We start from the raw sequence: 15,000 nt of genomic DNA on the forward strand, positions 1-15,000 counted from the left end.
GACTCTCCCCCACTAACCTCCGTGGTTTCAGCGGGACTCTGCATGAATTATGTCCGAATTTGAGCACTTTAGAGCGGACAGACTCTCCCCCACTAACCTCCGTGGTTTCAGCGGGACTCTGCATGATTTATGTCCGAATTTGAGCACTCTAGTGCGGACAGACTCTCCCCCACTAACCTCCGTGGTTTCAGCGGGACTCTGCATGATTTATGGACGAATTTGAGCACTTTAGAGCGGACAAACTCTCCCCCACTAACCTCCGTGGTTTCAGCGGGACTCTGAATGACTTGTGTCCGAATTTGAGCACGTTAGAGCGGACAGACTCTCCCCCACTAACCTCCGTGGTTTCAGCGGGACTCTGCATGATTTGTGTCCGAATTTGAGCACTTTAGAGCGGACAGACTCTCCCCCACTAACCTCCGTGGTTTCAGCGGGACTCTGCATGACTTGTGTCCGAATTTGAGCACGTTAGAGCGGACAGACTCTCCCCCACTAACCTCCGTGGTTTCAGCGGGACTCTGCATGACTTGTGTCCGAATTTGAGCACGTTAGAGCGGACAGACTCTCCCCCACTAACCTCCGTGGTTTCAGCGGGACTCTGCATGATTTATGTCCGAATTTGAGCACTCTAGAGCGGACAGACTCTCCCCCACTTACCTCCGTGGTTTCAGCGGGACTCTGCATGATTTATGGCCGAATTTGAGCACTTTAGAGCGGACAAACTCTCCCCCACTAACCTCTGTGGTTTCAGCGGGACTCTGCATGACTTGTGTCCGAATTTGAGCACGTTAGAGCGGACAGACTCTCCCCCACTAACCTCCGTGGTTTCAGCGGGACTCTGCATGATTTGTGTCCGAATTTGAGCACTCTAGAGCGGACAGACTCTCCCCCACTAACCTCCGTGGTTTCAGCGGGACTCTGCATGATTTATGGCCGAATTTGAGCACTTTAGAGCGGACAAACTCTCCCCCACTAACCTCCGTGGTTTCAGCGGGACTCTGCATGACTTGTGTCCGAATTTGAGCACGTTAGAGCGGACAGACTCTCCCCCACTAACCTCCGTGGTTTCAGCGGGACTCTGCATGATTTGTGTCCGAATTTGAGCACGTTAGAGCGGACAGACTCTCCCCCACTAACCTCCGTGGTTTCAGCGGGACTCTGCATGATTTGTGTCCGAATTTGAGCACTTTAGAGCGGACAGACTCTCCCCCACTAACCTCCGTGGTTTCAGCGGGACTCTGCATGACTTGTGTCCGAATTTGAGCACGTTAGAGCGGACAGACTCTCCCCCACTAACCTCCGTGGTTTCAGCGGGACTCTGCATGACTTGTGTCCGAATTTGAGCACGTTAGAGCGGACAGACTCTCCCCCACTAACCTCCGTGGTTTCAGCGGGACTCTGCATGATTTATGTCCGAATTTGAGCACTCTAGAGCGGACAGACTCTCCCCCACTTACCTCCGTGGTTTCAGCGGGACTCTGCATGATTTATGGCCGAATTTGAGCACTTTAGAGCGGACAAACTCTCCCCCACTAACCTCTGTGGTTTCAGCGGGACTCTGCATGACTTGTGTCCGAATTTGAGCACGTTAGAGCGGACAGACTCTCCCCCACTAACCTCCGTGGTTTCAGCGGGACTCTGCATGATTTGTGTCCGAATTTGAGCACTCTAGAGCGGACAGACTCTCCCCCACTAACCTCCGTGGTTTCAGCGGGACTCTGCATGATTTATGGCCGAATTTGAGCACTTTAGAGCGGACAAACTCTCCCCCACTAACCTCCGTGGTTTCAGCGGGACTCTGCATGACTTGTGTCCGAATTTGAGCACGTTAGAGCGGACAGACTCTCCCCCACTAACCTCCGTGGTTTCAGCGGGACTCTGCATGATTTGTGTCCGAATTTGATCACTCTAGAGCGGACAAACGTAGGTTACAAGGTGTAACCATGGTTCTCTGAGTGAAGAGACTATCTCTCCACTACATATTTCATATGTATGGGGGCTGACCCACAGGGTCAGGTGACGTTGTGGACAATTAACTTTAAGACACTCCACCTGTGAGGTGGCTAATGACAGTATAAGAGCACCTGTGCACCACACTGTCACTGATTAAATTTTTTTTTTTTTTAAAGATTTATTTTTGGCCTTTTTGCCTTTATTGAGAGGACAGAGGATAGAGTCGGAAAGGGGGAGAGAGTGGGGAGAGACATGCGGGAAAGTGGCCACAGGCCGGACGCGAACCCGGGCCGCCCGCGCGAGGAGCGAGGCCTCGCAACATGGTACGCGCGCTGTCGCTGCCGCTGAGCTATCGGCGCCCCACTGATTAAATTTTTGATGGAACATATCCCCGTGTGGCCTCGAGCTGGAGAGATAGTCTCTTCACTCAGAGAACCATGGTTACACCTTGTAACCTACGTTCTCTATCGTATCGAGACTATCTCTCCACTACATATTTCATATGTATGGGGCTCTGTAAGACACACCACAAGGGGATAGAGCAGCACCCGCCCAAAACATGAACTGTGTGTCCCTTGAACGAGGCGTAGCCGCTACCAGTGCTCCAAGCAAAAGAACCACCACGTGGATGTCAATGAACTATATAAAAATATTCAAATATACACACCCCCCCGGCCGGCAAGCACCGCTGACTGCCAGTCATTGCCTGATGCCAAGGTGCCTAATGCCACCAAGGCTAGCCTGCCCTGCAAGATGCTGATGCTCGACTAGAGAGGTGAAGTCGCCACTCCGAACAGCCATGCCAGGCTAACGGAGAAGGGAAAGTAAAACATGACGCTATCGCTGGGCTTGACCAGCATCCGTCCGCTGAATGACTGCTTGCAGCCTCATTAATCTGGTAGAACCAAGCAAATGTATACGGACCGGACCAAGTAGCAGTTGTGCTGATCTCACTCAGAGATGCACCCTGCCACAATGCCCAGGAAGCAGCCATGCCCCTGGTGAAGTGTGCCGGCACCCACAGGGATCCCCTGTGCCCACCTATGTCTGCTGGATAGCCTCTACAATCCAGTGGGAAGACCGGCATTCAACAAGGGTTTACCGAATACTCTGCCGTAAACCCGACAAATTAGCTGCCCATCGGTTCATCGGTGCCCTGTGCACAACACCTGTAGTGCCAGCACAGTACACACCAGTGAGTTTATGTGCTCCTCTTTTCCTCTCTGCCCCCTTTGGAGTAGAGAGCCGGAGCTCAAACCATTGACTCGACAGAGAGTCAGAAAGAACCTTGGGAAGAAATGCTGGAAATGCACCATCTGGACCTGCCGAGGTCCGCAAGAAGGGAGAGAGCCTGAAGCTCCTCACTTTTCCCGCCGGTGGCCAGCGCCATGACAGGGCAGTCTGAAGGGCTAGCCACCTCAGTTGACTGAATCAAGGCCTCGAACGGAGTCCGTACCAGAGCCTTTACAACCAGCTCTAACCCCAGCCGGGAGAGCCGGGCTACAAAAACAGCCCATCTGACTTCCGGCCCCCATGAGGAATTGGGACAAAGCCACCAGCTTCCTCCAATTGGCATCAACCTATACGGGCTGTCTTGATAGCCGCCACCATTCCTCGCTAGGGTGGAGGGCGACTTCCCTGCCTCCAGGAACTCCTGCAAACTGCAGACTCACTGGTGCCGAGCATGCCTGAGGATCCACCTGCTGTCCCCTGCACCCTGCCCTAAGGACCCCTCTGTTACAATAGAGTGTCCTAGATGATGGCGCACGAGCACCCTGCAGACTTTGGACCATCGACTGTGACAGCCCCATGGCAAACAGCTTGGTCCTCTCAGGGGCCATGCCCAGAGTTCCAGACCCCCGGCTTCCTCCCCGGGGGGGGATGGAACAGAGTTCTCCGTGCCTGTGACAGCAAACCTGTCGCACTGGAACCTCCCACAGAGTCCCGTCCTGCAGTGGAGGGATATCCGCGAACCATGTCATGTAAGGCCCCTAAGGGGGCCACTAGGCCAAGCCTCATCTCCTCCATTCGCACTCAAGGTGGAAGGAGCATAAAGACGAGGGGAAAGCCTAAAGCAGGGCCCTTGGCCATGTATGAGCCTGGGCGTCCACTTTGAGGGGAGGCCTGTCTTCCCAACCGAGAAGAACAGGAGATAGTGGGCCGATCTAACAGATCGACCGCTGCTTGTCCAAAGCGGTGCCAGATACCTGCCACCACGAGAGGGTGTAGCCTCCAGCCTCCGGGGTCCGGAGGCCGGAGGCCACCCCCTGGGACAGCCGATCCCCTGCCAGAGTGTTACCCCTGGCACATGAGCTGCCCCTCAGGGACTGACCCCTGGGGTACGCCCAAAGCCACAGCCAGTGTGCCAGTATGCACAGGCGTGGGGACCCAAACTTCCCTCTGTCGGTTGATGTAGGCAGCTGTGGTCACACTGTCTGTCCTCAGCAGCACGTGCTGACCATCTACCAGTGGAGGACCACCTGCAGCCGTTTGATGATAAGCACGGGGCTTTGCAGACAGCCTCCTGGGCTCAATCCTAGAACCAGGAGACACCGCTGCACTGGGCACCTAGGAAAAAGGGCCAATGGCACAGCTTGACCGACGATGTCATAAACCCCAGGAGGCGGAGACACCCACATGACCCCGGCTCCCGGTCTGAAAAGTGAGAGACATTCCCCCGAGGGTCACCTCTCTCTCTCCTGAGTCAATGTTAGTTATGCAGTCTGGGGAACCACCATTAGGCCCAGAACTGCACCATTTGAGATGGCTTCAGTCTGCTTTAATTCTCCAGTTAAGATGCAGACCTGGGTGCTGTATGTGATCCCGGAGCAAGGACAAAGGAGCCTGATATTGCTCCACTGAATATGCACCCCCGAGCCAGTCATCCAAATAATTTACTTTACTTCCATGCACCAGGTAAGGTGTGGGGAGCCAGTGGGAGCCCAAATGGACGGACCTGAAATTCGTATGTCCTGCTTCCCAATGCAATCTGAGGAACCGCCAATGCCCTTTCTAGATCGGAATCTGAAATTAGGCATACGTCAGATCAATGGTGATGAACCAATACCCTCTGCAGATGAACAGTTTCAGCCTTGGGATGGTCAACCTCTTGCATGAAAAATGTCTGCGACATTTGCTTAACCTTCTCAGATCGAGAACGGGACGGAGAGTTCCATCCTTCTTGGAAATGAGAAGTACCAGAAATAAACCCCAATTTGGTGTATTTTGGTGTAACAACTTGGATTGACTGTCCTTATCAGAGTGGAAATTCCATCCTGTAGCACAATCTTCAATATTGGCTTCACCCCTGTAAGGACAGCTGGATCCCCAGAGATCGGAGGACGGCGGGCAACTGGATCTGCCGAGATAACCCTGGGGCCCGCCCAGTGTCCTCCAAGCCTGTAAGACATGCACTAGCCATGCAGCGGCCGGCCAGACTCGGACAGACGTCCGGAGTGAGGCAAGGCTAAGCTGTCATTTGACCCGGGCCCTCGTCCACTGCCATGGCGGGCGTCCAAGGTAGTCCTGATGTCTCCAGAGTCCCAGTTCCATTCCTGTATTGAGGCAGGGGGAGCTGTTGGACTGTCTCGCTTGCACCAGAAGTTTATGTGGGCACAGCGACACGCTTCCTGGGCTGCTTTTAATTAACCTTCGCACCTGGTCCCACCAGGGCTGAGGAGGTTGCTTTAGATCCTTGGGCTGCAAGGCAGACCATGACCACCAAAAGTTGGCACCTCGCCCAGTGAGGCGCTATACCTGTCCCGGCCCCTTTCATCAACTGTGCCTTCGTGACAGATGAACCCAGCTGTAGTTCGGATAAAATGCGCATATCATATCCGATGATACAGCGCCAATGCACCCGAACTGTGTACCTCAACTAGAGAGGCAGTCTGCCCTCGTCGGTTGGGTAGCTCCATTTCAATGGCACAGAGCCTGAAGGGTCTGCTGGTGGAGCCAGGAAGCTGACAAGCCTGACTGTTGAAGACAGGAAGCTCTGAGTTTAATACGCAGCTCTGGACTAAGGTGTAGGTTACAAGGTGTAACCATGGTTCTCCACATGAGGACTGCCATAGCTGAACCAATGGTGGCAGTGCCAGCTCTTACAGCCCACCTTCTTCCTGACCCTGCACAGCAGACAAACGGCTACTCTGGGATGAGAAATACAATGGTTCAACCCAGCCCTCAACGACTCCTCCACATCTCGGAGGAGAGGCACCAGAGATAGCACCGGCTATGTTTTTGTACCCTCATAAACTGTGTGACAGCACAGGGGCCCGGCCCAATGCCTGGGCCGCCCCCCGCTCTCTAAATAGGCAGAGCCCACTACCCCGGTCAACCTCTCAGGTGCCGGGGCAGCCTCCTCTTGCCATGGAGGAAGGTCGTCGACATAGTGCCTAGTACATCAGCCTCAACCTCTTCGTCACCCCATGAGTGGGGGAAGGAAAGGGGTTCCCGGAGACACCTCTCTTTAGCCAGCCTCCGCCCCTCTGAGGCTCAAAGGCTGCCGAACCCGGTGGGCGGAGCCACCTGCCTAACCCTCCAACTTGCCTGTAGAGGACCTACAAGGACCGTACTGCTTTTCCCTTCACTCTTTGTTCATTTGAAATATCTATGAAATTCATGCACAAAGGAGTGTTCAGTCTCCCAATGTGAAGGGGTCCCTCTGGTGCCGGGGCGGCCTCCACTTGCCATGGAGGAAGGTCGTCAACCAAGTGCCCTAGCACATCTATTTCGATCTCTTCCTCGTCCTCATCCCCCTCCGCCTCGCTCCTCCTGAGAGGGGGGACAGGAAGGGGATTCCTGGAGCCACAGCCAGGCTCCGCCCCTCTAAGATGTTTAGCCTGTCGGGACCCAGTGGGCAGAGAAGCCTGCTCAGCCCCTCCAAACACCCTGTAATGGGCCTCCAACGGCCGTACTGATCACTTGAAAAATAAAGCAATTCATGCATGAGGAAGGGTCCTCTCTCGCCATTGTGGCGTGGTTAACCCCACATCTCATGTCCATCCTCAATGGACATCCGCGCCCCACAACCCTCACAGTTATGGCCGCGACTCGCCATCTCGCGAAACCTCGCGAAATCCCGCGAGGCAGCGAGACGGGCGGAAACCTCGCGAATTCTCGCGAGATTTTGGCGCCGCGGTTGTGGAGAGGAAGCGCTAACTGGCTAGCGCTGTCACGCTGACACGCCACCCCCTCACCGCGGCTTGGACAGACAGTTTATTCCTATGGCGCGTGAGCCCCTTGTCGGAGCAATACGCCAGGAACGACTGCCGGATTACTCACAGCTGACTGCTCTACCGTCTCTGCCGTGGCTCCTCAGGGATAGCCGGATAGGCTCCGTACCTATGGCGCGTGAGCCCCTTGTCAGAGCAATACGCCAGGCACGAACTGTGAGAAAAATGCTAGTTTTCTTTCTGAAACAGCGGTTCTTTTTACAGAAAATATGTGGAGTAAACAGCAACCCCGAGAGCGAACTCTCTCTTACACTTGGTAAGTGGCAAAGACTGTCTCCTCCTAACACATAAAGTTTCTGTTCTTTGTAATTCGCACAAACGCCAACCTGCTCTCGTGGAATCAAAATGATCAGTGACAGTGTGGTGCACAGGTGCTCTTATACTGTCATTAGCCACCTCACAGGTGGAGTGTCTTAAAGTTAATTGTCCACAACGTCACCTGACCCTGTGGGTCAGCCCCCATACATATGAAATATGTAGTGGAGAGATAGTCTCGATACGATAGAGAACTCTCCCCCACTGACCTCCGTGGTTTCAGCGGGCCTCCACGTTATGTTCAAAAGATATTTAAGCACCCTGGAGAGGGCACGAGCAGCCCACACTCCCCCTGACAACCCCCGTGACTTCAGGGGACCTCCACGTTATGTTCAACAGATATTTAAGCACCCTGGAGAGGGCATGAGCAGCCCACACTCCCCCTGACAACCCCCGTGACTTCAGCGGAACTCCACTTTATTTTAAACCGCTATTTAAGCACCCTGGAGAGGGCACGAGCAGACCACACTCCCGCTGACAACCTCCGTGGTTTCAGCGGACCTCCACATTATTTTCAACCGCTATTTGAGCACCCTGGAGAGGGCATGATTAGACCACACTTCCCCCTAACAACCCCCGTGACTTCAGCGGACCTCCACGTTATGTTCAACCGCTATTTAAGCACCCTGGAGAGGGCACGAGCAGACCACACTTCCCCCTAACAACCCCCGTGACTTCAGCGGACCTCCACGTTATGTTTAACCGCTATTTAAGCACCCTGGAGAGGGCACGAGCAGACCACACTCCCCCTGACAACCCCCGTGACTTCAGCGGACCTCCACCTGATTTTAAACCGCTATTTGAGCACTCTGCAGCCGGCACAGGCCGCGCGCACCGCCGCTGATATCATCCAGAGCACCAGGCGGACTCACTCTGTGATTATCTCCGCCCATGGAGCACTATGCAGCGTGCAGAGGCTGCGCGCACGGCCGCTGATATCATCCAGAGCACCAGGCGGACTCACTCTGTGATTATCTCCGCCCATGGCTCACTATGCAGCGTGCAGAGGCTGCGCGCACGGCCGCTGATATCATCCAGAGCCCCAGGCGGACTCACTCTGTGATTATCTCCGCCCATGGAGCACTCTGCAGCGGGCACAGGCTGCGCGCACGGCCGCTGATATCATCCAGAGCCCCAGGCGGACTCACTCTGTGATTATCTCCGCCCATGGCGCACTCTGCAGCGGGCACAGGCAGCGCGCACGCACGCACCGCCGGCGCGCGCACACACAGCCAGGCTTGTGCCACACATTACGCAGAGATAGAGGTGTGATGTGCAGGTAGTTTTCCCGACGCACGGCCGGCGCACAGGGCCGTTATTACGCGAGGATGGAGGTCTGATGTGCAGGTAGTTTTCCCGACGCACGGCCGGCGCACAGGGCCAGTTATTACGCGCGGATGGAGGTGTGATGTGCAGGTAGTTTTCCCGACTCACGGCCGGCGCACAGAGCCAGTTATTACGCGAGGATGGAGGTCTGATGTGCAGGTAGTTTTCCCGACGCACGGCCGGCGCACAGAGCCAGTTATTACGCGTGGATGGAGGTGTGATGTGCAGGCAGTTTCCCCGACGCACGGCCGGCGCACAGAGCCAGTTATTACCCCGAGATGGAGGTGTGATGTGCAGGCAGGTTTCCCGACGCACGGCCGGCGCACAGAGCCAGCTATTACGCGGGGATGGAGGTCTGATGTGCGCGCAGGTTTCCCGACGCACAGAGCCAGTTATTACGCGGGGATGGAGGTGTGATGTGCAGGCAGGTTTCCCGACGCACGGCCGGCGCACAGAGCCAGCTATTACGCGGGGATGGAGGTCTGATGTGCGCGCAGGTTTCCCGACGCACAGAGCCAGTTATTACGCGGGGATGGAGGTGTGATGTGCAGGCAGGTTTCCCGACGCACGGCCGGCGCACAGAGCCAGCTATTACGCGGGGATGGAGGTCTGATGTGCAGGCAGGTTTCCCGACGCACAGAGCCAGTTATTACGCGGGGATGGAGGTGTGATGTGCAGGCAGGTTTCCCGACGCACCGCCGGCGCACAGAGCCAGTTATTACGCGGAGATGGAGGTCTGATCTGCTGGCAGGTTTACCGACGCACAGAGCCAGTTATTACGCGGAGATGGAGGTCTGATCTGCTGGCAGGTTTACCGACGCACAGAGCCAGTTATTACGCGGAGATGGAGGTCTGATCTGCTGGCAGGTTTACCAACGCACAGAGCCAGTTATTACGCGGGGATGGAGGTCTGATCTGCTGGCTTTTTACCCCGACAAGGTGACAGCTTTAGCCTCTGTTTTTTCCCAGGGATGCAGCTTCCCCGGGAGGACTTTTTATTTTATCTTATACCCCCCCTGGAGCCCAGTCACAGTCTTTATTTTAGCCAGAGATGAGTCGAGTTGAGGCGGACTATATTGTTTTATTTCCCCTGGAGGACTTTTTATTTTATCTTATACTGCCCCCTGGAGCCCAGTCGCAGTCTTTATTTCAGCCAGAGATGAGGCTAGTTGAGGCGGACTATATTGTTTTATTTCCCCTGGAGGACTTTTTATTTTATCTTATACTGCCCCCTGGAGCCCAGTCACAGTCTTTATTTTAGCCAGAGATGAGGCGAGTTGAGGCGGACTATATTGTTTTATTTCCTGCCGCCCCCAGCAGCCAGCCACAGTCTTTATTTTAGCCAGAGATGAGGCTAGTTGAGGCGGACTATATTGTTTTATTTCCTGCCGCCCCCAGCAGCCAGCCACAGTCTTTATTTTAGCCAGAGATGAGGCGAGTTGAGGCGGACTATATTGTTTTATTTCCTGCCGCCCCCAGCAGCCAGCCACAGTCTTTATTTTAGCCAGGCACGGACCCCTTTGATTGGACTGTATTCTTTTATTTTTGTAAGCCACCACCAGCCCCCCAAGGCCTGTGTTTTAGCCTGAAATGAGGCTATTTGCGGCCGAGGTGTAATCCCAGCGAACGTCCACCAGAGGGCGGGTATGCCTCGCTGAAGTTTGACAGAGATATGGAGCCTGGACTCTTTCTTTTGATTCCTGCAGCTTGCTACAGCCTGTGTTTTAGCCAGGCACGGCCCCCCTGTCATTGCACTGTATTCTTTTATTTTTTAAGCCACCACCAGCCCCCCAAGGCCTGTGTTTTAGCCTGAAATGAGGCTATTTGCGGCCGAGGTGTAATCCCAGCGAACGTCCACCAGAGGGCGGGTATGCCTCGCTGAAGTTTGACAGAGCTATGGAGCCTGGACTCTTTGTTTTGATTCCTGCAGCTTGCTACAGCCTGTGTTTTAGCCAGGCACGGCCCCCTGTCATTTGACAGTATTCTTTTATTTTTTAAGCCACCACCAGCCCCCCAAGGCCTGTGTTTTAGCCTGAAATGAGGCTATTTACTGTGCATGTGTTTGATGTGTCTGCAATAAAGCTGCTGCTGGTGTTGATATGATCTCTCTCTCTCTCTCTCTCTCTCTCTCTCTCTCTCTCTCTCTCTCTCTCTCTCTCTCTCTCTCTCTCTCTCACACACACACACACACACACACACACACACACACACACACACACACACACACACACACACACAGACACAGACACAGACACACACACACACACACACACACACACACACACACACACACACACACACTGTTTCTCCCACAGACACCCAGGACGGGCAGCTCTCCTTTAATGTTACCCAGCTGTGGAGGCCTCATAAGCGGACACTGTTTCTCCCACAGACACCCAGGATGGGCAGCTCTCCTTTAATCTCCCCCAGTTTTGCAGGCCTCACAGGCTGCTGCAGAGTGACCTTTGACCTAGTGGACCAGGAGGGAGAGCTCTCTTACACTCTGCCCAGCTCCAGAGCTCTCCAAAGGGGACACTGTTTCTCCCACAGACAGCCAGAACCAGGGGCCACCTCTCCTTTAATCCTACCCAGGTTTGGAGGCCTCACAGGCAGCTGCAGAGTGACCTTTTGACCTGGAGCACCAGGAGGGAGAGCTCTCTGACACTCTACCCAGGTATGGAGCTCTCGTGAGGGGCCACTAATGTCCCCAGCAGAGACCCAGGAGCAGGGGGGGAGCTCTCCTTTAATCTCCCCCAGTTTTGCAGGCCTCACAGGCCGCTGCAGAGTGACCTTTGACCTGGAGGACCAGGAGGGAGAGCTCTCTGACACTCTACCCAGGCGTGGAGCTCTCGTGAGGGGCCACTAATGTCCCCAGCAGAGACCCAGCAGCAGGGGGGGGAGCTCTCTGACACTCTACCCAGGTTTGGAGCTCTCGTGAGAGGCCACTAATGTCCCCAGCAGAGACCCAGGACCAGGACGGGCACCTCTCCTTTAATCCTACCCTGGTGTGGAGGCCTCACAGGCAGCTGCAGAGTGACCTTTGACCTGGAGCACCTGGAGGGAGAGCTCTCTGACACTCTACCCAGGTTTGGAGCTCTCGTGAGGGGCCACTAATGTCCCCAGCAGAGACCCGGCAGCAGCACGGGGAGCTCTCCTTTAATCTCCCCCACTTCTGCAGGCCTCACAGGCCGCTGCAGAGTGACCTTTGACCTGGAGCACCAGGAGGGAGAGCTCTCTGACACTCTACCCAGGTATGGAGCTCTCCAAAGGGGACAATGTTTCTCCCACAGACAGCCAGGACCAGGGGGGCACCTCTCCTTTAATCCTACCCTGGTGTGGAGGCCTCACAGGCCGCTGCAGAGTGACCTTTTGACCTGGAGCACCAGGAGGGAGAGCTCTCTGACACTCTACCCAGTTGTGGAGCTCTCCAAAGGGGCCACTAATGTCCCCAGCAGAGACCCAGCAGCAGGGGGAGAGCTCTCTGACACTCTGCCCAGGCGTGGAGCTTTCGTGAGGGGCCACTAATGTCCCCAGCAGAGACCCAGGAGCAGGGGGGGAGCTCTCCTTTAATCCTACCCAGTTTTGCAGGCCTCACAGGCCGCTGCAGAGTGACCTTTGACCTGGAGAACCAGGAGGGACAGCTCCCTGACACTCTACCCAGGCGTGGAGCTCTCGTGAGGGGCCACTAATGTCCCCAGCAGAGACCCAGGACCAGGACGGGCACCTCTCCTTTAATCCTACCCTGGTGTGGAGGCCTCACAGGCAGCTGCAGAGTGACCTTTGACCTGGAGAACCAGGAGGGACAGCTCTCTGACACTCTACCCAGGTTTGGAGCTCTCATAAGCGGACACTGTTTCTCCCACAGACAGCCAGAACCAGGGGGGCTCCTCTCCTTTAATGTTACCCAGCTGTGGAGCTCTCATAAGGGGACACTGTTTCTCCCACAGACACCCAGGACGAGCAGCTCTCCTTTAATGTTACCCACGTTTGGAGCTCTCATAAGCGGACACTGTTTCTCCCACAGACACCCAGGACGGGCAGCTCTCCTTTACTGTTACCCAGGTTTGGAGGCCTCACAGGCAGCTGCAGAGTGACCTTTGACCTAGTGGACCAGGAGGGAGAGCTCTCTTACACTCTACACCAGCTCCAGAGCTCTCCAAAGGGGACACTGTTTCTCCCACAGACAGCCAGAACCAGGACTGGCAGCTCTCCTTTAATGTTACCCAGCTGTGGAGGCCTCACAGGCAGCTGCAGAGTGACCTTTGACCTGGAGGACCAGGAGGGAGAGCTCTCTGACAGTCTACCCAGGTATGGAGCTCTCATAAGCGGACACTGTTTCTCCCACAGACAGCCAGCACCAGGGGGCTCCTCTCCTTTAATGTTACCCAGGTTTGGAGCTTTCATAAGCGGACACTGTTTCTCCCACACACACCCAGGACGGACAGCTCTCCTTTGATCTTACCCAGCTTTGGAGCTCTCATAAGGGGACACTGTTTCTCCCACACACACCCAGGACGGGCAGCTCTCCTTTAATCTTACCCAGCTGTGGAGGCCTCATAAGCGGACACTGTTTCTCCCACAGACACCCAGGACGGGCAGCTCTCCTTTAATGTTACCCAGGTTTGGAGGCCTCATAAGCGGACACTGTTTCTCCCACAGACACCCAGGACGGGCAGCTCTCCTTTAATGTTACCCAGCTGTGGAGGCCTCACAGGCAGCTGCAGAGTGACCTTTGACCTAGTGGACCAGGAGGGAGAGCTCTCTTACACTCTGCCCAGCTCCAGAGCTCTCCAAAGGGGCCACTGTTTCTCCCACAGACAGCCAGAACCAGGACGGGCAGCTCTCCTTTAATGTTACCCAGCTGTGGAGGCCTCATAAGCGGACACTGTTTCTCCCACACACACCCAGGACGGGCAGCTCTCCTTTAATGTTACCCAGCTGTGGAGGCCTCATAAGCGGACACTGTTTCTCCCACACACACCCAGGACGGGCAGCTCTCCTTTAATGTTACCCAGCTGTGGAGGCCTCATAAGCGGACACTGTTTCTCCCACACACACCCAGGACGGGCAGCTCTCCTTTAATCTTACCCAGCTTTGGAGCTCTCATAAGGGGACACTGTTTCTCCCACACACACCCAGGACGGGCAGCTCTCCTTTAATGTTACCCATCTGTGGAGCTCTCATAAGCGGACACTGTTTCTCCCACAGACACCCAGGACGGGCAGCTCTCCTTTAATGTTACCCAGGTTTGGAGCTCTCATAAGCGGACACTGTTTCTCCCACAGACACCCAGGACGGGCAGCTCTCCTTTAATGTTACCCAGGTTTGGAGGCCTCACAGGCAGCTGCAGAGTGACCTTGGACCTAGTGGACCAGGAGGGAGAGCTCTCTTACACTCTGCCCAGCTCCAGAGCTCTCCAAAGGGGCCACTGTTTCTCCCACAGACAGCCAGAACCAGGACGGGCAGCTCTCCTTTAATGTTACCCAGCTGTGGAGGCCTCACAGGCAGCTGCAGAGTGACCTTTGACCTGGAGGACCAGGAGGGAGAGCTCGCTGACACTCTACCCAGGTTTGGAGTTCTCATAAGCGGAAACTGTTTCTCCCACAGACAGCCAGAACCAGGGGGCTCCTCTCCTTTAATCTTACCCAGCTTTGGAGCTCTCATAAGGGGACACTGTTTCTCCCACACACACCCAGGACGGGCAGCTCTCCTTTAATCTTACCCAGCTTTGGAGGCCTCATAAGCGGACACTGTTTCTCCCACACACACCCAGGACGGGCAGCTCTCCTTTAATCTTACCCAGCTTTGGAGGCCTCACAGGCAGCTGCAGAGTGACCTTTGACCTAGGGGACCAGGAGGGAGAGCTCTCTTTCACTCTACACCAGTTCCAGAGCTCTCCAAAGGGGACACTGTTTCTCCCACAGACAGCCAGAACCAGGGGGGGCAGCTCTCCTTTAATGTTACCCAGGTTTGGAGCTCTCATAAGCGGACACTGTTTCTCCCACAGACACCCAGGACGGGCAGCTCTCCTTTAATGTTACCCAGCTGTGGAGGCCTCATAAGCGGACACTGTTTCTCCCACAGACACCCAGGACGGGCAGCTCTCCTTTAATCTCCCCCAGTTTTGCAGGCCTCACAGGCCGCTGCAGAGTGACCTTTGACCTAGTGGACC

At 55.3% G+C, this 15,000-nt stretch overlaps 1 long non-coding RNA gene across 1 annotated transcript in view; it reads left to right on the forward strand.

Annotated features, from left to right (window-relative positions):
- Nucleotides 1-15,000, forward strand: part of LOC306826667 — a 23,132-nt gene that overhangs the window by 6,429 nt on the left and 1,703 nt on the right. The window lies entirely within an intron of this gene.

Source organism: Symphodus melops (genome assembly GCF_947650265.1).
Source record: "Symphodus melops genome assembly, chromosome: 7".
Taxonomy (NCBI): Eukaryota; Metazoa; Chordata; class Actinopteri; order Labriformes; family Labridae; genus Symphodus; species Symphodus melops.